A 23,635-nucleotide genomic window follows, 5' to 3' on the forward strand; every position below is an offset into this window, starting at 1 on the left:
CGGTAGTAGCCAGCAAGGCCCAAGAATTGTCGAATTTCTGTTGGGGTTCTTGGAGGTGACCAGTTCTCGATTGCTTTGAGTTTGGAAGGGTCCACGTGTATTCCGTCTTTGCTAACCACGTGACCTAGGAAATCTACCTTCCGAATCCAAAATTCGCACTTGGAGAATTTTGCGTATAGCTTCTCTTTTCTTAGCGTTTCCAAGACTTGTCGGAGGTGTTGACCGTGATCCTCTTTAGTCTTCGAATAAATGAGTATGTCATCTATGAATATGATCACAAACTTGTCTAGGAACGAACGACATACCCAGTTCATTAAGTCCATGAACACCGCTGGTGCGTTGGTTAATCCAAAGGGCATCACTACAAACTCGTAGTGACCATAACGAGTTCGAAAAGCTGTTTTAGGAGCATCTCCTTCCAAGACTCGTAGTTGGTGTTACTCGGATCTTTAAGTCGATCTTTGAGAAATAACTCGCTCCTTGGAGTTGGTCGAACAAGTCGTCAATGCGTGGTAAGGGATATCGGTTCTTGATAGTGAGCTTGTTGCGTTCCCGGTAATCGATGCACATGCGGAAAGATCCATCCTTCTTCTTTACGAATAAGACTGGTGCTCCCCAAGGTGAGAAGCTCGGCCTGATGAACCCTTTGTTGAGTAGTTCGTTTAGTTGGCTGGATAACTCCTGCATCTCTTCAGGTGCTAGACGGTATGGAGACTTAACTACTGGTGTAGCTCCGGGAATTAAGTCGATTCTGAACTCGACTTGACGTTCTGGTGGAACTCCGGGAAGATCTTCAGGGAAGACATCGGGAAAATCACAGACTTCTGGGATGTCTCTGATGCCTTTTTTTTCTTTTTCCTTATCTACCACGTGGGCTAAGAAGGCATGGTACTCTTTACGTAGGTATTTCTGGGCTTTGACGCAAGAGATGATTTGTAAATTGGTACCGGGATTGTCACCATAAATGACAAGAGTTTCGCCGGTTGGCAGATTTAGGCAAACGACCCTTTCGTGACAAAGTATATCGGCATGGTGTAGGCTTAACCAATCCATACCGATGATGACATCAAAGCTCTTTATAGTGATCGACATTAGATCGATTTGAAATGGGTGTTCGTTAAGAGTTAGTGTGCAACCTATGTACATATTGTTCGTGCTTTCTATTTTACCGTTTGCCATTTCTACTGTAAATATCTTATTGAGTGTTTTAGGGTTCTGTTTTAGTACGTGCTTGAATTTATGACTCACGAAACTCCTCTCCGCACCACAATCAAAGAGTATGCATGCATAAACGTTATTGAGGAGAAACTTACCCGTAACCACCGTGGGATCAGCTATCGCTTCGTTCTGCCCTATTGCCAGCACTCGTCTCGTGCCGCCAGCATTCCTTGCCTTAGGATAGTCCCTTTTGTAGTGTCCAACCTTAACACAACCATAACACGTCTGGCCCACACCGACCCCAGGGACTTGGGTGATTGGTCGTGCTGGTGCCTTACAGAAATGGGCAGTGTGCCCCTTCTTGTTGCAGTGCATCTCCTGACAATTTCCGTTGTGATGGAAATTGCATTTGCTGCACTTTGGTAGGTTCCCAGCATATGGCTTTGCCAGTGTAGTGGTAATTGGAGCAACAGTGGGGGAAGTAGCGGCATGGACTGCCACAATCTGTTGTTTCTTGGAAGGTTCCTATGAAGGTTGACTCTTACTTTTGTTCCAGAACCTCTTGTTGTTATTGTTGTTGTTGTTGGTATTGTCGTTGTTGTTGTTGTTGCTTCCTCTGGGTTGCTCCAGTGCGGTGTTTGTGAAGTTTTGGCAGACCCCATGGTCTACGAGAGCTTGTGCCAACTGTTTGGAGCTATCGAATGTGATTGGTTTGGAAGCTAGAACACTTCCTCGAATCTGGGGTGACAGTCCCCAGATGTACCTTTCGATCTTCTTGCTCTCTAGAGCAACTATTCCTGGGCAAAGGATTGCCAAATCACTGAACCTGTTGGTATAGGTCGTGATATCTGAGCCTACCATGGTAAGGCCCCAAAGTTCCTGTTCGAGATTTTGTAATTCGCCCCGTGGACAGTACTCTTGCAGTAGTACTTGTTTTAGATTCTCCCAGCCCATAGAGTTAGCCACTACTAGCGTTAGTGACTTACCATGGCCATTCCACCATGTCAGAGCTCTCTCAGAGAAAGTACAGGTAGCGAACTTCACTTTGTTCCCTTCTGGACAAGAACAAATCTCAAAAACTGCTTCAGTTTTCTCTATCCACTATGATAGAGTCATTCAACTCATGAAGTTTGAAAAATAAAAATAAAAACTCATGAACTCGATTGGTAAATCAAAATCAAAGCCCTGTGTTGATTTTGATTTTGATTTTGATTTTTATTTTTCCAACACAGGGCTTTGATTTTGATTTACCAATGGAGTTTGAAAAATAAAAATAAAAACTCATGAACTCGAATGAAATGCACAGATTTAACACATGAAAGAGGTATGCCCTATATATATTAAACATATGGTTGCGTTACATTCGAAGTTAGAAAATTTTGACCTTTCTAAAGGTCTCCGATTACAGGAAGTTAAAGAAGGTAAGACTTTTAGCCGATGGTCCTATTCTATATCAAAATTTTAGGATTCGGCAACTACTTGTGACGTATGCTGCGCTTGGAGCTTGACTCGGCGTTTGATTGCTTTGCTTCCATAAGACGTCTATCAAAGGCAGCTTGCTGTTCCCTCATCTCAGAGAGGGCTGCAATCATTTATTCTTGGAATGCGTCAACGCGGAGTTGGGTGTCATCCTGCAACCTATCCAATCGGCAGATGTCGGAAGTGTGCACATGTACTTCCACGATGACTTCACGAATTCGGCTCGCTTGAACCTCGGATTGATAGGACTGGTTGGCTAGCTTGCCCACCATGACTGGGAGTGCTCGATCGGCTGAACCCCTGCCGCGGATATCGTAGAAGTCTTGACAAATGCTGTAGGGAGGACGTATCCATTGTTGCTGGCTCCAATGGTAAAGGTAACTTCCTCAAACGGGAGTTGGTCCCTGAAAGTTTCTCCTAACAGCAGGAGGTTGAGCGGCTTGTGGGTTGATTACCTCTGGTTCTGAGTCTGTCCCAGAGTCATCCCCTTCATCCAACTCGATAGGTTCTTCATCCTCTTCGGGATCTTCTTCGACCCATCCCCCGTTACCTTGGTTGAGATAGTAGGGGTCTCCGTGTGGAATGAATCCAGCCATTTGACTATACGAGAATAGGGTTATAGGAATTGAACAAAACTTGAAACATGTAAAACTAAGGATGTCGATTAAACTATTGCATGTACCAAATACTCCTATAGTATTTAAATTTGTATGTTTGATACTAGTGTTTATTTTCGAAAGTTTTGACTTGTTTCTCACTACGACCATTCCTCGACACACATTAGTCCAATCTCGAATAAATATAGTTGATCAGGCTATATTTGTCCCAAATCCGATTACATATGTCGAGGCCTAATCGTAGTGTCCAACTTGTCTTAATACTTCTTGTATAGTTCTAACCATGAAAATAGATTGTTGTACGCATGTAATTGTACCTTTACGACCCAAAACAATCTAAATTAAATGAAACAAGTTTTTAGGTGTAAAAACGTTTTGTCAGAGACTTTTGAGTCCCTTTGCATATATAGTTTGTATATCTTATGTGGTTCGATATACTTAGTTCACTATAAACAATGATCAGATACCAATCTGTCACACCCCCAAACCAGAACGGCAAAATCGTTCAAGGGCGGATGACTTCATGTAGTATCGAAACAGTTGAATACATAGTAAAGAAAGTAAACACAATCAACATATATATAATTGAAAAGGTTACATCATTTGTAGGTATTACATGTTCCAAAATATCAATTACAATATGTTGTCAAAAGATTTGTTTAGACGCCTAAGCATCCCTTCTGCAAAAGCTGAACTTTACCTGTATTACTGAATCCCTCAGAAATACAAGTAGATTTGAAAGAGTAGGTCAGCATTTAAGCTGGTGAGTTCATAAGTATTTAACGTCACTGTTTGAATAAAATCAAACGAAATTGTTTGTAGATGTTCGAAAAACTCCTAGAAAATCCAATATTTACTACTAGTATAAAAGTAGTCTTCTACAAAGACTCGACTGTTTTGAAGGTTTGCATTTAGAAATCCAATATTCGTTCATAAGTGTGTGGTAGTTTAAAAGTTCCAAAACTGAAATGCAATCGTGTTTTCCATGCCTAGAGTAGTAGATTTGTGTAAGTATAAAATCACTAAGGCATTTGATAACCCTGTAATCAATGAGTTCTTAATACTCCATGTGAGTTTTATAACCATACTAATGACCCATACTTCCTGTAATAACGTTCTTCAGGCGTTGGAATGTTATGACGTTTGTCACCCCTGGCCTGCCGGCCTAGCTGTAGCTAACAGCTTAGGTGCAGGATTGTCAATCCCGTATATATCTATACACAAGTATCACGCTCCCCCTACAAGGGATTATGGTATATAATATAGGACTTAAAATGCATACTCGAAAGTACGTGAAATGTCTCACACAACTTAGTATAAAACAGATTTACGTATGAAAATGTCCATTTGTTCTTGTATATGAAATTATCTCTTTGATATAGTGTTTCTAGTATGTAAATCTTCATGATTTCCTCGTAAACTATACCTATTATAGTTATTCAAAGTGTGTGTTTCATTCGTATAGTAAATCCTAGTGTAATGCTCACTTGTTATGTAAAGTATAACATTTAAAATGGCATAAATGATCACATATACTTAAAGTATAAATAAAGGGTTTGATTCGCATATATATATATATATATATATATATATATATATATATATATATATATATATATATATATATATATATATATATATATATATATAAACATGTTTTATTCCCATGTCGTAGTTATGAATCACATATGATTCACTTGATAGAAAAGAGTATATAGTGAAACTTTATGTTACACACAATAATAACCGTTTGTTTACTTGTATTTCGCCCCCTTAAAAGTGTATAAAAAGCATTAATAAAACATTTGAAAGTGTAGTTTATAGGGGTATGAACTCACCTGCTTGATTGGAGAAAACGAGATGATAATCGAGCAGAACTTCGACTTGGAAGAGTTGATTTTCTCGGGATTCTCGGGAATCTTGGGAGTGTAGAATCTTCTTTCGGAACTTGAGTGTGAAAACCGGGGCTTCGGGGGCTTAACCGCAGAGTTTCGGCACGAGAGATAGAAGAATGGAGCCCCTAAACCCGGCACCCCAAGAGTTCTATTTATAGGGCTCATTTTTGGGTGCCACGTCGTGGAAAAGGGTTGGCCACGTCGTGGTGGTCAAGTCTTATCTCCTCCGTTGATTGGACCCCCTCAATCACTTGCCGGGTCGCGACAAACTGTGCCACGTCGTGGCAGACCTGACAGCCTCGGGTTTTGGACTCCGAACTTGTAAAATTCGTAACTTTCGCGTACGAGCTCCATTTTCAACGTCATTTATATGCACGTGTAGCTGAAAATATGCTCTACAACTCTCGTTTAGACTTCGTCGGCTAATTTTAAATTTATTTTGAATTATTTATTTTTAACGGGCTGGGACACGAAAAGTCCGTTAAAAATCCATAACTTCTTCATCCGATGTCCGTTTTCGTCAGACTTTTTGCCGTTGCGCTACTATTGTTGAGACCTTTGATTCTCATTTAGGTTGTTTCGGTCAAAAGTCTCTCGAGCTCTATTTCGAGTTTTTAGCTGTCTACTGCTATATCCGGATCTTGGAAAAATCATAACTTCCTCATACGAAGTCAGATTTGGACATTCTTTTTGTGTACGCTCACGGTTTAATGTTATCTACAACTTTCATTTAGATACTTAAGGATAAAAACTATTGCATTGAAACTTCGCGTTTTTTGTTTAATCGGTGTTGCCGGTTTTGTCGGAAATCTTAGAATGGTCATAACTTCTTCGTTATAACTCGGATTTTAGTGTTCTTAGCATTTCTATAAACCTTGAAACATTATCTAGCATAATAGATATCCCTATAGAGACTTTTGCACATTTTATTTTCGAATTTAATTTCATTATTTCAAAACTAGTTACAATACTTTACTTTTTAGGTCATTACATAGAGTCGAAATATCGGGTTGTCACACTATATCCTAAGCATATGGGACACGATTCATAATATTTTCCAGAAATATGCAATACTTTACTAGTTTTTTGCTATAACATATCCATATATAGAATTATCTTATGTCGAATCTTTTCAACATAATATTCACATATGTCCTTGACTAAATTTGATTAAAATATCAATCTAAACTTTTAGAATTGAAATGAAATATAAGTTCCTCTCCCTTAATTATAGCAAAACAAATTTTCATACCCTACAACTTTTCAAACTGAAACCTTGGTTTTCTATAATTTACATTGCTAACTCACAACACTTATCATAATAATTATGCTCCCACTATCATAATAATTATTATCTTACTAGCATAGCACTTATGCTCCCACTAGCTTTGACATGTACCCAAAAATGAGATGGACTTCTAGAAATCAATACTTGTTGACTTTCTTACCAAAGTTCAGATTTCTGAAACAAAATGCTTCGATAAGACTCTATCTAGGCTTCTCTAAATCATACACCTTCCAGATTAAATAATACAAGTGTGTGTCTAAACCTTTCAGAACTTAAACTAATAAGTCCCGAATGTTCAACCTATTTGCCAATTTCTCGCAATTCAAACTATGAAAAGGGATGTCGTAATCATACTCGAATTTGAGAACGCAATTATCATAACTTCTAACCCTAGCTAATCCTTTAAAATCTACTTAGTGAAAGCATTTCCTCACAATCACTTTCATAATTTGAGAGAAACCTTATGACACTCATATTTTATAGTGTATGTGTTCCTATCCATGTGACTTTGTTATAACCATAATCATAAGACAAGGTTAGTGACAAATCCCAAAATCATATGGACTAAACTTGTTAAATCTTAATTTCTTGCCACCTGGCAGCTCAAGGGCCTACCATTGCTTCCAAGTTGTTATGGAAACAATTAGGCACTCATGGAACTCACATGCATAGTCAACTTTAACTGGAATGGGCACAGAAACAAGAATATGTCAACACGATAGGTTAAAACCTCAAGTCGTGGACTAGTCATTAACAATAGGTTTATTCTTGATTAGTTCTTGAAGCTTTTCAAGATCTTTAAGACTCTCACTGACCTCTTGACATATAATACTCTCTTTGTCAAGAAACATTACTTGACAAACAAATATTTAAGAGTTAGTGCGGTTTCTTATCAATACAAAACACTTCGCACAATTAGTCTTAGTTGGCCTTTGTCTTATCCAAGACATCACAACTTTACCAATTTCAAATGTGCAGGAGTAAGAAAAACAACTTTTCTATTCCACATTTGATGAGTGTGTTATAAACTTTCTTAAGATTATGTCACTCAAGGCACAATCATGGAGTATGACTCTAAGACTTAATTTTGGAACGAAGTATGATTTACCTTAATTGATATAACCATTTCAACAATTCCCGATCCCTCTTCTTAGCCATACAAGTACACTAAGGTGTCCTTAGAGGAACAATTGTGATATGGTTTTCATAATAATTAAGATGATCATAAAACACGATACTAAAGTACTCTCCTTTCCTTTTAGATTGGAGAAACTTTTATCTTTCTGCCTAATTGGTTCTTTTTATTCGTCCTGCTATACATTGAATCTTTTCAACGACTCAGAATTACACTTAAACTTGTAAGCATAACCATATTTACTAAACTTTTAGTAAATCATGACGAATTGTCTTGTCGTTCTTTGTGGTGGACCTGACCAGTGCACAACCAAGTGTACCTGATCCCCTAGTCCTTCACTTGAATCACATATACATGTGAACAAGGAATTAGTCTTAATTTCCCAAAGATGAAGGTTCTCATTCATCATACAATACAAATTGCATGATTCCAAGTTTCTGCCCAATTGAAACTTGGGTGATGAGAATCCTTCCTTATTTGGTAAATTATGACACTACCATAAACAAAAGAGTCAAATCCATTTTTAACATTGCTAACAATAGAAACATACAAACATCAATTTTCACAAATGCCATTGCAAGGAAATATAAATAAGATAAAATCAAAATTCTTTATTTATTTATAAAACACGGAAAGTGATTGAAGAACCCACCATATGACTCAGGAAGTGATTGAAGAACCCAGTCAACAGACAATTTGCTCGAGACAACGACTCCTAACATTCCCAGCATGTCAATGTGTGACTTCATCTCCAAGACATGTGCACACACAGACCTTCCATCTTGGTGTTTGCTAGCCAATAGGGCTTAAGTGACCTTGAACTTTTCAAGTCTTTGAACTTGTGGTTCAGGGAGAACTATTGGAGGAGGTGGAGGAAGTGAAGTTCCACTACACCACGAAGAAGGGATTAATCTTTCACCTTGATTGTCTTATGGAATATCATCTTCATGAGGAAAGCTTTTTCCATAAGATTCGGGAAGACCATAGTTGTTTGACCTAGACATCTATAATGGCAGAAATTCAATTTAGTTGATTTAAGTCCTTAATATAACACCCAACATGAAATATTAAGGCTAGGACCGAACACAATATTCTACAATTCGGAAGAGGGATGCCATAATCCAGTTGTAAAATATTTAAAGGTAGGTAAATGATGATTTACCAATTTCCACCATGAAAAACGAAATTGATTATTAAGTTTTAAATGAATTGAAATTCCTAGATTCTTTTGAGATTCATTGAACTTTACAATGGCATGTTTAATCTCGATTATGTCCCTCAAGTTTGTGACTAGGATGTCGAGGATCACAAACAAGGTATGAATAACCATGCAAATTAGCTTGCTACTGTCAAAGTCATTTATCACCTAATCAATGTGTTGGTTAACCACACACGCTCCATTGATCTATGTCAAACTATGAGCTAACCATTGATATCCTTCATTAGTCCCATTTTAGTGTGTCGATTAACCACACACGCTCCACTAACGACTAATAAGGTGTAATGTGCAATTTCATAGGTTAGCATCAAATTCACATTTTTCGTAAGTTACTAAGATTGGGAACTTATAAAAGGTTTAGTTAATTTATAATTCATTATACTTTTAATGAGGATTTAAATTTCATGTCAAACCCGTTCGGCTAACGACCATCAACCAGTCAAGGAAGCGGTGGGTGAAAGTGGAAGCCCATTAAACCAACATTTTATAAGCAGTAACCTTATACCCCCCTTATAGACCGACTTCGTGAATGAGGCCTAGTAACGGTAAGACTGACCTTCTACTTATACATATAATATATTAAACTTTTTAATTTTTTATAGTATAAGGGTGTATTTTACACATTTAAAATATTTGGTGGTTTAATCTATTAATAAATTATACTCTTAATTTAATTAATCTTAAACCATGTTATTACGGATTTATTAAACTTCTCTTTTAATTAAACAATTTATTTAATTTAATAAAGTCCATATGGTGTAATTGAACTATTAAAGGCATCTAGGTTAATAAAAATGCAAAATTAAAACTATCTAATTAATTTTTAATTTATGAACCCAAGATATGCATCTTTTGAAACCTTTCAATTACTAGATGTTTTAGATTTCAATATTACAAATTAAAACCTTATAACATAACTTTTCAAATTCCAAAACGTGAGGGCTAGTTTTGAAGCACTTCAAAACCTTTTGGATTCCATCTTGATAACAAGTTTTGTAACCATCAAAGACTCTTGAATTCCATAACTTATGAGTTTAATGTTATTTTAATGGATGAAACTTTTCATGTTCCATAACTTGAGGACAAGTTATGGAACTCATTAAAAACATTTAGATCAATTTCAACAAATAAAATTATCATATAATTCATGATTGATCTAACTAAACTCATAAAACAAGATAATATCAAATCAACAATTTACAAGTAACTTTGTTTATCATATAACCAACAATTATCTTAAAACTTTGACAGTGCAACTCATCGAGCTAGGCTTTGGACTCGTCGATTTCATCATGAACTCGTCGAGTTCATCCATGGAATTGGCGAGTTCAGTCTGGCAGAAGGTTTTTTTTTCAGTTTTTTTTCAACTTTGAACAATTTCCAAATGGAACTATGTAACAGAAAACTAATCCATGGCTCTGATACCACTGTTCGGTTTTGTGTACTATAACACTCCTATGGTGCACATACAACCCAAATAGCTTTGGATCTAAGTTTTCTCTAGTTATACATGTAATAAAATTTCCAAAGCATGAAGCCTACAACTAGTATACAGTTTTGGTACATGAATCATAAAGCTAGTTAGAATAATACCTCTTTATTGTAGCTTGTAGTTTTGCCCTTTCAAGAGAATAGCACCTTAAGTGTGATGCCTCAAATGGTTCACAAACACCATGAACAAAGGAAGACTTTGAGAGAGAGGCTAGACACTCCAAAATCGGCTATTTGTTTTCCTAGAACACTTAGGACCGATTTTAGCTAAGGGATAACACACACACACACACACACACACACACACACATATATATATATATATATATATATATATATATATATAGTATGATTCCAAGAGTCATGGGTAAACCCTAATCCATACACTTAGGTTATGATCCATATCTCATGTAGGCTAACTCTTCAAGGATACTTACATAAACTTAGCCCATCATGGATCAATAGCCCAAACAATATAAATCACTGATTTACATAATCAGTCCCCGTTAATTTGATTAGTCTCTTTTGATCACTAAATTAATTCCAAATTAATTCTTGATCAATATTGATTAAATATTATGATTTCTCAATTAATATATTATACTTATAATATATTAGTAAATCATAAATAGCCTCTTTCTCAAATATCCACCATGTCAAGTTGTTCTGGTGAAGGCAACCCAAATGGACCATGCAACTCTCGGGTCAAGTACATACCAATTATAGTTATGGGCTTAGACACCTAATCCAACACTTTTATGGGCCCTAAACCAAGGTCCAAAACATTCCTAGTCCAAAAACTCTTGAATTCAGATGGCCCAACAAGGCCCAAAGCACCTAAGTCCAAAAATGGCCCAAACCGAAGATCCACCAATCGGAGGCCGAGCCTGCTGAGTACGCGGGGCGTACTCACCTCATACGCATAGCGTACTCGCCTTAGGGCCTGCACCATAAGCGTACTTGCTTATACGCCAACATTCCCTCGCATACAGCCAACTTCCATTTTAAGCTTTTAGTTCATAAAGACTTTACACCACAACCTAGATCTGACTTACTTGGACTGATTAATCACGTAAAGTTACAAACTTTACATTCATGAATGGCTAAATGAAGCTCTTAGGCTTTAAAAGGACTTAATACTTGACTTAATGCATGCATGAGACCCAATACCCCATAAAGTTGGCACCTTTATGCATAAGGAACTCCCAATAAGCTCAGATCTAAAAAAATAAGTCCTTCAAACATCTTAACTCCACAACCAACCCAAAAAGGAACCAAAAACATAACAACTGAAGATTTGATACCTGTCCTGCTATAACCCAAGAACACGGACCCTTAATCACACCACAAAGCATCCTTAACACATCAATCCACATGCTTACTCCTACATGGACATACTGTCGCCAAACTCTATGACCAATATACCCAAGCTAGGCTTACATCCCGACCCTAAAAGTTACAAGCCTACTCACTCCTACTCGGAAAACGGAAAGGGCAAAATCCCCCCATAGATAGTGACATACCAAACCATCACTCAACCATTCTACTCTCAACTGCAATTCCCAAGGTGATCATAATGGTAATTCCATTCTTGAGTCCTGAGACTCGAATACAAGGCCTTGAGCGAAAACTTCGAGACCTAAAAACCAACAAGCTCATCTAGGTGTTCATCAAACAACCCAAATCAATTTCGCCACTGGGGCCAAAAACAATTTCTAGACCCGACTTCATGCCCGAGCAACCATAGCCAAAGATTGATAGATGCAGAGCTACTACAACGAATCATGGTATCTAACCATGTTATATCCCCCGAACAGCCCTTAGAATGCTCGGATCTCTCCTCGATTCGAGTATGGATCTTATGCTTCCAGTAGTACATGAACAAAACTATCTTCCACACCTATCCATACTTTCTTCAAGAATCATCTCAGGCCCTCGAAGACCTACTCATAATAATATTCTTGATACCTGCTCCAGAGCTAAAAAAAAACTGCACTAAAATACTCCCAAGGCTCTCCTAGGATTCCCACCCACCTCCCCTGCCATCAACTGCTGAATAACCCCCATAATGTCAGCTAACCACTTCATGAATAGAATTACATGCAACAAAGCTTAAATAATCTTTCGACTAAAGGACTCAACCCTACAATGGTTGGACTCAGACAAGAGCAGTGCAATATGTCCAAGTCCTTAATTCTAATATTATTTAACCTTCATAGCATGTAATTTAATGTATACATTTGATGGTTAACTCACATCGACATGGGTCCCACAAAGCACAAAGCAAGCATCATTCAAGCAAAGGAGCCGACTGGCACTAAAACACAACAAAATCAAACAAATCCTCATACAAACAATCGATCTCTATCTCGTAGTATCTCGGGTGAACGTTCGCCCTTAACTCACTCTCTCAAGAGTGGCTAATCATTCCTCACACTGACCTGCTATGAACCGCACCCACTCATGAAACTTCCTCCAACCTTGCAGCCACTTATGCATGCTAATCATACATAACGCTGGATCCCATAAACAGTCAAATACCTACTGTACAATAAGCCCTTAATTAGATAAGAACATTAAATAAAGCTAAATGAAGCATTCTCAGGCTATAGAATCTTTTTTATGTACAACTATGATGCACACACTAAGCAACTACAGTAATGATGTCAATTTCATATAAGGAAGACCCTAGGCTATCAGACATGACATAGTCACGCAATTCTATCATGCAATTCCTGAAAATTTTTAGCCTATCACTAGCATGAAGTTCTAACATATCATAATACCAAATACATGTATGGTAACTTGGGGTAAACTTACTAGCTCTGGCTGATCGTACACATCACAACCTTTCTTGATTATTTTGAAAACAATTTTGAAAATCATTTTTAAAACCTTTTTATTTCCTTAGTTCGAGAGTGGATTCACACGAGTGTTCATCCAATTCACTCAAACCAAGGCTCTGATACCAATTTGTAACATCCCAAAATTTTCAAAAAAATTAAACTTTTCAACACAACCCATTTACTAATAAAAGTGATTAAAAAATCAGTATTTCCAAAGCATTATTTAAAATCAGGATCTCCAAGATCCATTTAGTCGTAAAACCAAGGATGTGTACAGTCACACCTTCGCCTTGTCACGGTCCTCCGAGGTACCTGAAACCATAAACCAAACTGTAAGCACGAAGCTTAGTGATTTCCCCCAAAATACCACCACAAAACAGATAACAACTATCATGCTGAAATACTCATGCCTGGCCCAATCGGCCTTAGGCTGGAATAGCAGGCATGTCTACAATGGACCCACTCATCCTCGGGATGGAATACCCTCGCATCCTAAGCAATTTGGTCTAATCAACCATCATGTTGGAATACCAAACATGTCGACTCCAATCAACCATCGGGTTGGAATACCCCAGGCCTATTGACTGACGCACAAAGCAGTCCAGTCTCACCACATATGATACTATCATATTAGGTCCAATCAACTATCTGGTTGGAGTACCCCACGCCTAATCAGCCATCGAGTTAGAATGACAATATACAGTGGGTCTAGTCATCCTCAGGATGGAATACCCTCATGCCCAATCAACCATCAGGTTAGATAACCCCGGTCTATTGGCTCACGTACATAGAAGTAAAACCTCAACCACCAAAAATATGTGCCCATAAAAACAGTCTACAGGTAGATAGGCAGATCTACATATCACCAAGCATAGTATCATCCTATATACCAGGATACTGATCTAATATATCACTATAGCACAATACCATACTATTACATAATAGGATATCTAATCTGATGGACTAGCCTTGGTGCTTTCGAACCACAAGTACAATGAGGAAAACTCACCTTGCACTGCCGAATCTCACAGAAAGAATCTATGGCCACTAGCCCGCAAGAATACCCTCTTTATCAATCACAAGTAAATCATCCATCAATAATTGGATTCGACCCACACTAATGATGGGCTTTAGTATACTAGAAAATCCTATGGTGCACATACAACCCTAAATGCTTTGGATCTATGTTTTCTCTAATTATACATGCAATATTGTTTCCAAAGCATTAAGCCTACAACTATCATACAAAATGATATAAACAATATAAAGTTTAATTATGGAGTTACCTCTTGGTTGTGGCTTGTAGAACTTGTTGTGTTTGGCCTTAAGAACTTAGTGCCCCAAGTGTTGCACCTCAAATGGAATCACAACATACCTTTGGACAAAGGATAACTTTTGAGAGAATATTCTTGCAACCAAAATCGTCTCATGGAACTCCAAGGATCACTAGTGTGCCATTTTGGATGCTAAGGGGCTTCTTATATAGTGTGGCAAGATTAGGGTTAGCACCATGTAAACCCTAATGCCCATGACCTTCCATATTCCTTAGGCTCCATGGGTTTAAACCTTCACGGATCATCCGTGTGTTGTAACATTAGTTTAGCCCAACCTAAAGAATCATGGATCATTGGCCCACACCATAAGAATGAATGATTTACCAAATCAACCCCTTATATTTAATTAGTCTCTTTTGATCACAAAATTAATTCCAAATTATTTCTTGATTAATACTCATTAAATAATAATATGATTTCATGTTAATATATTAGAACTTATAATATATTAACAAATCATAAATAACCTCTTCTTAAAAGTCCATCCTATCAAATTGCCCTGGTGATATGCAACCCAAATGGACCATGCTACTCTCGGGTCAAGTACATTTCAATTATAGTTATGGGCTTAGACACCTAATCCAACAGTCTCCTAATTGGATAAGTCTAATAACTATTATTGTAAGTACAACTCCACAACTCGACTAGCAATTGTAGCTCTTAAAAGTCGTTGTCGAACTCTGACCTAGTCAATGACACGTCCATTAGATAACGGATCATATATTCCTCCATTCTAGATATCATATGGACATGAGACATGGATTATAATCATTCTCTCTGTCCATCTGTTGTTTCCTGATTTCCGATTTATGACGACCGAATAATTGAACAAATTAAATCAGTCCAAGCTTGGCCAAGCACTTAGGGGTGTCATCACTAAATCATGGAGGGGCCCACCGATATCGCTTTTATCCACATAGGGTAAAAGGAACAGATAAACTTCGACCCAGATGCTTGCTTTTACTTACTCATCAAATTACACACAACACTATGTTTTATAACACCAAGTTACCGGTGCGCTTACATATGTCAATGTGCAACTTACTCGCAACTACAAATCACGTCTTGGTTTCAAGAATATAAGATATTATCGTCTCACTATTACTCATGATAAAATCCATGAAGTGATTCAGATGAGTGTGGGTTGAATCCAATACTCAAATCTTATTCCAGGAGCACTCATGAACACTGTAGCAAACTTGTGCTATGTCTAAAACACCTCTACAGAGCCATTCATGACAGTCTTGCCACAATACCTACTTCTAAAGTATGATCGATTGTGGATGGTTTGAATAACCTAGTTATTCGGGAAGTCAAAACATGCAAAGTGAAACACAAGAATAATACTAATCCTATATGGCCCAAAACTTTTGAGTCCCATATTGATTACTCATTATTCATTGTATAATGTTTCGAATAATCAACTTAATACTTGAATTAATAGAATCGTTGTTCCATGCTCCAAGCATACACACTATGTTTGCCTATGTTCCTTACTTTGTGAAATAGATCAATTGACAACATTTCAATGATGCTCGTTTCATAATTCCAAATCCTTATTGCAAGAATAAGAATTCCAAATTCTTGTCACTACTAGAAAGTGTTAGATTCTAAACTATCATGCAATGATTCTTTTCTAATGTCTAGGTACCAAAAGTCACAGAGACTTGACCAAAGATATTACAAAATATTCCTTTGGAGATTGTTACAAGACAATTCCATGGAAATGAAGTCTCAAATTCAAAGTACATTTCTTTGAACATCCTTCTTGCATAAAAGGTTTCTAGCTTTCTCATTTATTATTCAACCCCCAATATGGAAACATTCCATATTGTCCATACGACAACTCGTTATTAATAGACTCCTGTCTATTCATAATAATGTCAATATGGTCCATCCATTACTATACTTCCCACTGTCCTTAAGCGACCAATCCTTGTCGAACCTTAGATTATCCTTAACAGTTGTTTAACCACTTTAGTCATATCTGGTTCTATTCCTTTTTCCCTCTTAATGCCCTAGGCATTTGGAAAATTAGAACAGGAGAATATTATAGCATATGCAATCTATCCTATACCTGAAGCATATGATACACCATTCATAATGTCTAACATAAAGACATGATACTTGATCAGTCTTTTGGTATAATATTTCTCTTTGCCATGTTCTCATAATTTGAATTATGAAGAGGGATGCCGTAATCATAATCAAAATTTGAGAACCCAATTATCATTTCCATATATAGAATTTCCTTATGTTGAACCATTCCAACATACCATTCATATATATTTGACTAAATTTGATTAAAACTCAATCTAAGCTTTTAGATTTTGAAATGAAGTATGAATTCCTCTCCCTTAATTATAGCAAAACAACTTTTCAAACCCTGCATCTTTGCAAATTGAAACTTTTGTTTTCTATAAATAACATTGCTAACTTGCAACACTTTCCATAATAATTATGCTCCTACTAGCATAATAATTATTATCTTACTAGCATAACACTTATGCTCCCACTAGCTTTGATAGGTATTCAGAAATCAGCTGGACCTCTAGAAATCAATACTGATTGAGTTTCATTACCAAAGTTCATATTTCTGATACGAAATGCTTTGATAAGACTTTATCTGGGCTTCTTAAACTCATATACCTTTCCTTAGATAGCTCACATGTATGTCTAAACAATTTTAGAACTTGCAGCAATAAGTCTCAAATGTTTAGACCTTTGACATTTCTCACAATTTGAACTATGAAGAGGGATGTCATAATCATAATCGAATTTGAGAATGCAAGTACCACAATTGCTATCTCCTTAGAATCTACTTAGTGAAAGCGTTTCCTCACAATCATTTTCATAAAGCGGAGAGAAACCTTATGACACTTAGATTTTATGGTGTATATGTTCCTATCCATGTGAATTTGTCAAACCATAATCATAAGACAAGGTTTGTGACAAATCCAAACTCATATGGACTGAACTTGTTCAATCTTAATTTTCTACCACTTGGTAGCTCAAGGGCCTACCATGTCCTCCAAGTTGTTAAGCAGCTCGCCCATACTAATTAGTGAAACTTTCAATGGTCCAGGTGCTTTGCCTTATGCAAACAATTGAGAACTCATAGAACTTACATGTATAGTTAACTTTTAACTGGAATCGGCACATAAACAATAATATATCAACACGATAGGTTGGAAACCTCAAGTCGTGTGCTAGTGATAAATAATAGGTTTTATTATTGATTAGTTCTTGAAACTTTTTCAAGATCTTTAAGACTCCCACTGCCCTCTTGACATATAAGATTCTCTTGTCATGAACCATTCCTTGACAAAACAAATATTCATGAGTTAGTGTGGATTCTTATCAAGATAAACACTTCATATAATTGGTCTTAGTTGGTCTTTGTTCTTACGAAGACATCACAACTTACAAATTTCAAATGCAGAAGAGCAAAAACATTTTACTCGGCATTTGCTGAGTGTTTTAAACCTTCTTAAGATTATGTCACTCAAGGCACAATCTTGGAGTATGACTCTAAGACTTGTTTTGGAACAAAGTATGACTTAATCTTGTAAGTAAAACCATATTTACTAAACTTTAGTAAATAATGACGAATAACCTTATTGTTCTTTGTGGTGAACCTAAACAGTGCACAACTAAGTGTACCCGATCCCCTAGTCCTTCACTTGACTCACATATACAGGTGAACAAGGAATCAGTCTAAATTTCCCAAAGACGAAGGCTCTCATCCATAACACAATACAAGCTGCACAATCCCAAGTTTCTGGACAATTGAAACTTGGGTTATGAGAATCTTTCCTTATTTGGTAAATTTTGACACTACCACAAACGAAAGAATCAAATCGATTTTCCAATATTGCTATCAATGGAAACATATAAGGAACAATTTTTCACAAACGCCATTGTAAGGAAATTTAAAATAAGATAAAATTTAAAATTTTCTTTATTTATAAAAGTGTGGAAAACTTGTCCTTACAATGCAAATACAAATGAAAACTATGTTGTTATCTATTTTTAAGCAATCTATCATAACTCTTAAGCAGCAGCTCAAAATTCTGATCATCAAGCCATGCGATTGAAATCCATCTCTTCGCGATAAGAATCAGCTTACTATTCCTTTAAGCTCTCTTTCTTTTCTTCGATTCTACAAAACATCAAAATGTAATTACATTACATCATGTATATAGAATCTCCAAATAGGAACCTAATAGAGTTAGACAATGGACATACCTAAAGTAGAACCACACAATTTAATTAAAGTTCTCAGGTAGTCAGGGGAGATTCGCTTCAAATGTCCCTTTCCTTGGCAATAGAAACACATAGGCTCATTTGGAATGGCACATGGAATAGTCTCAGAATTGGCCTTTCTCTTATGATCAAAACTTTTGACCATGGCCAATTCCTTTCCTTTAGGAGAAGGAATCATTTCTGGGATGTCCATGTCAGCTTGGGATGTAGATCTTCCAATCAAATTTGCTTGACCATTCTGCCAAATCATTGTTGATTCAGCAGCAATAAGCAAATAAGTAAGATCAATAAGGGTAATGTCGTGATTTGTCACATAGTAGTCTTTAACAAACTCACTATATGACTCAAGAAGTGACTGAAGAACCCAGTCAATAGCCAACTTCCTTGGGAACACGACACCCAAAATTCTCAGTCTGTCAATATGTGACTTCATATCCAAGACATGTGCACACACAAACTTTCCATCCTTGTGTTTGCTATCCAATAGGGCTTGTGTGATCTTGAACTTTTAAAGTCTTTGAACTTGTGGGTTAAGGAGAATAAGTGGAGGAGGTGGAGGAAGTGAAGTTCTGTTACAACACAAAGAAGGGATTAATCTTTCACCTTGATCATCTTGTGGAATATCATCTTTATGAAGAAACCTTTTACCAAAAGGATGAGGAAGACCATAGTTGTCAGAACTAGACATCTATAATGGGAGAAATTCAAGTTAGTTGATTTAAGTGTGACGGTTAACCACACATGCTCTACTAACGACTTAACAAGGTGCAAAGTGTAACTTCATAGGTTAGCACTAAATTCACATTTTCCTAAGTAACTAAGATTGAGAATTTATAAGTGTTTAGTTACTTATTATTTCATTATACTTTTAATGAGAATTTAAATGTCCTATCAAACATGTTCAACTAACGACCCTCCACCAGTCAAGGAAGCGGTGGGTGAGAGTGGACACCCATTAAACTGCCATTTTATAGGCAGTAACCTTATACCCCCTTATAGACCGGCTTCGTCAACGAGGCCTACTAACGGTAAGACTGACTTTACTCTTATACACACATACACACACACACACACACACATATATATATATATATATATATATATATTAAACCTATAATATTATAATAGTATAAGGGTTGAATTTTAGACTTTTAAAATTCTAGGGTTTGGAACTAAATGTTTCAAAGTGAGACTTTGCATTTACAAATTCCAAAACTTGAGGGCAAGTTTTGAACTATTAAAAAACTTTTGGTTCCCATAACTTATGAGTTTAATATAGGTTTTATGAAAAGACTCTTGACATTCCATAACTTGAGGACAAGTTATGGAGTTCATAAAACATTTATGTAAAAGCCTTTTCAAGTTCCATAACTTGAGGTCAAGTTATGGAAGACTTAAAACCATTTAAGATGACATTTAAAAATGAGACCTTTCATTTTCCATAGCTTGAGGACAAGTTATGGATTTCACCAAAAACAACGAGATCAAAAATTCCAACTAACAAAATCAAACAATTTGCCTATGATCTAATTAAACTCATAAGTTAAGATAATTCATATAAAATAAGTTTCAAGAAATTAGTCTAATCATATAAACTAATACAAATCATAAAACTTTGATAATTATCTTTTATTTGGATGAGAATCATCATTACCATATCAACAAAATCAGATTTTATGATATAAAACATTTTGTGGTAATGATTCTAATCCAAAACAGGCAAAAAAAAACTCAAAATACTGCTCTCTGGACAGGTAACTTGTCGAGCCCCATACTGCTGTCTGTCTGATACCACTAATGGGCTTTAGTATGCTATAACATCCTATGGTGCACATACAACCCTAAATTCTTTGGATCTATGTTTTCTCTAATTATACATGCAATATTGTTTCCAAAGCATTAAGCCTACAACTATCATAAAAAATGATATAAACAACATAAAGTTGATTTATGGAGTTACCTATTGGTTGGGGCTTGTAGAACTTGTTGGGTTTGGCCTTAAGAGCTTAGTGCCCCAAGTTTTTCACCTCAAATGGAATCACAACACACCTTTGGACAAAGGATAACTTTTGAGAGAATATTCTTGCAACCAAAATCGGCTCATGGAACTCCAAGGATCACTAGTGTGCCATTTTGGATGCTAAGGGGCTTTTTATATAGTGTGGCAAGATTAGCGTAAGCACCATGTAAACCCTAATGCCCATGACCTTCCATATTCCTTAGGCTCCATGGCTTTAAACCTTCATGGATCATCCGTGTGTTGTAACATTGGTTTAGCCCAACCTAAAGAATCATGGATCATTGGCCCACATCATAAGAATGAATGATTTACCAAATCAACCCCTTATATTTAATTAGTCTCTTTTGATCACAAAATTAATTCCAAATTAATTCTTGATCAATACTAATTAAATAATAATATGATTTCATGTTAATATATTTGAACTTATAATATATTAACAAATCATAAATAACCTCTTCTCAAAAGTTCATCCTATCAAATTGTCCAGGTGATATGCAACCCAAATGGACCAAGCTACTCTTGGGGTCAAGTACATACCAATTATAATTTTGGGCTCAGACACCTAATCCAATAACTAGGTGTCCAAACTAGGGTAAAAGACCTTTTTACCCTCTTCATAACTTGGCCTAAAGCCAAGGCCCAATCCAACAATCCAAAAGCCCAAAATCCCATTAAATACCCAAGGCCTAAATATGGCCCAATTTTCCAAATTACGCCGAAAATCTTTCATGGGCCGTAAACCAAGGTCCAAAACATTCCTAGTCCAAAAAAACTTGAATTATGATGGCCCAACAAGGCCCAAAGCACCTAAGTCCAAAAATGGCCCAAAACGAAGATCCTCTGATCTGAGGCCCTGCTTGCTGAGTACGCAGGGTGTACTCAGCTTGTATGCACAACGTACTCACCTTAGGGCAGTGTACCCTCGCATACAGCCAGCTTCCATTTTAAGCTCTTATTCCATAAAGACCTTACACCACAACCTATATCTGACTTCCTTGGACTGATTAACCATGTAAAGTTACTAACTTTGCATTCATGCATGGCTAAATGAAGCTCTTAGGCTTTAAAAGGGCTTAATATGTGACTTAATGCATGCATGAGACCCAATACCCCATAAAGTTGGCACCTTTATGTATAAGGAACTCCCAATAAGCTTAGATCCAAAAGAATAAGTCCTTTAAACGTCTTAACTCCACAACCAACCCAAAAAGGGACAAAAAACATAACAAATCAAGCCATAAAGAGATCTAAACATATACAAGCCAAGGTATGAGCTTGATACCCCCAAAGTCTTTCAAAAAGGGTGATGATTCTAGATCTACGAACTCCTTAGTATGCAAAGCACCCTCAATCTTCTTCACTTCCTTCACAAAGGAAAAAATAACCACCAAATCCTTCTCAAAAGATCAGGAATACCAATATGAAGGATAAGGGTCGATTTCTAGGGTTTAGGAGGCATGGAGGCTGGTAAAAAGGCCAACCTTAGAGACTTAAGGTCTTTATATAGGGTGCAACACACTTAAATTAGGGTTTCTTAAACTCCTCGTATGCCCAACGTATAAGGTCGAGGCTTCACGGTCCATCTGTTGACTACGATTAGCGTATACCAATGTACACCTCGCGTAATGGCCCTCACACCAATACGCCCGTCTTACTTCCCATGTACACCCTGCGTACTAGGGTTTTCCCCAAACCCAAAATTCTTCCGAAGGCCATAACTTTTTTATTACAAATCCGATTTCGACGATCCTTATATCCATGAAAAGGTAATGAGAAGCTCTACACTTTAATAAGCTCATAATCGCATTAAAACTTCCCGAATAAAAGTCCAATATCGATAAAAGCCCGAACTGACACCTTACCGAAATACCCCTTAGCTCTAAAACAAAATTCGAACACCCAGATCATCTAAATACCCCTTAGCTATAAGCTTCACCGTTCATCATGAAGCACTAAGAACTCTCTTAGTCTTTCAAATACCATTTCTTCTTTAAACCGCAATAAAGCATCTGAAGTAATCTGGAACTCCAATAAGAACCCACGGGCTTATCCAAAATCGTCCATTTTGCTTATCTTTCTAGAATGTTCCAATTAATTAATTTTTTTAATTAATTAACATTTAGTCCCTATAATTAATTAATTCCAAAACAGTTTCTAATTAATTTATCATAACATGAAAAATGAATAAACTAATTTCTCCTAAATCCTTTTGCTCTTTAATTTATCAATTAGGTCTTAAGGGCATCCTAAAGGACCCTTTATTAATAGAAATATTACCAATAGTTATGACTTTGGACACTCTTTCCAATATGTTTCTGTCTTTAGAACTTTATGTCAAGCTACTTGCTTCCATTCTCTAGCATCGTTAAGTGTTTCCAGCTCCTGTTAAGCTCCATAAATGCTCTAATTCCCAAGTTGCATCCATTTATCTTCAAATTCCTGCTCTACTTCATATACAGAAAATTAGACATCAAAATATAAGCAGTATTGGCATTCCAAGGAAAACAGAAGCCGACCAATTTATTAACGCTAGTTTAGGTACAAATACATAATATATGATAAAAAGTGAGATTAAAATTAGTGTAAATGATACATAAAAGTATGACTAAAAGATAAAAAATAATGTAACACCCTATTTCATATGTTTCTTAATTCAAGGTTGGTGGGATGTAATTCGGTCATGTAAAGGCTTTGGGCTTTTAGAAAGTAATGTTTGGACCTTATTAAAGATTAATAGCATTGGTTGCAGGATTTAATCCTTTAATTCACGTACTGGAACCAAATGGTAGAGTAGGAAAAGTTATAGGTCAGACTTCTTGTATGAATTATGGTTTTACTTCGGCATGTTTTAAACTAAATGTAACAAGATGGGATTACAAGGCTT

This window comes from Lactuca serriola, chromosome 6 (assembly GCF_051521515.1).
Source record: "Lactuca serriola cultivar US96UC23 chromosome 6, Lser_US96UC23_V15, whole genome shotgun sequence".
In the NCBI taxonomy this organism is placed as follows: domain Eukaryota; kingdom Viridiplantae; phylum Streptophyta; class Magnoliopsida; order Asterales; family Asteraceae; genus Lactuca; species Lactuca serriola.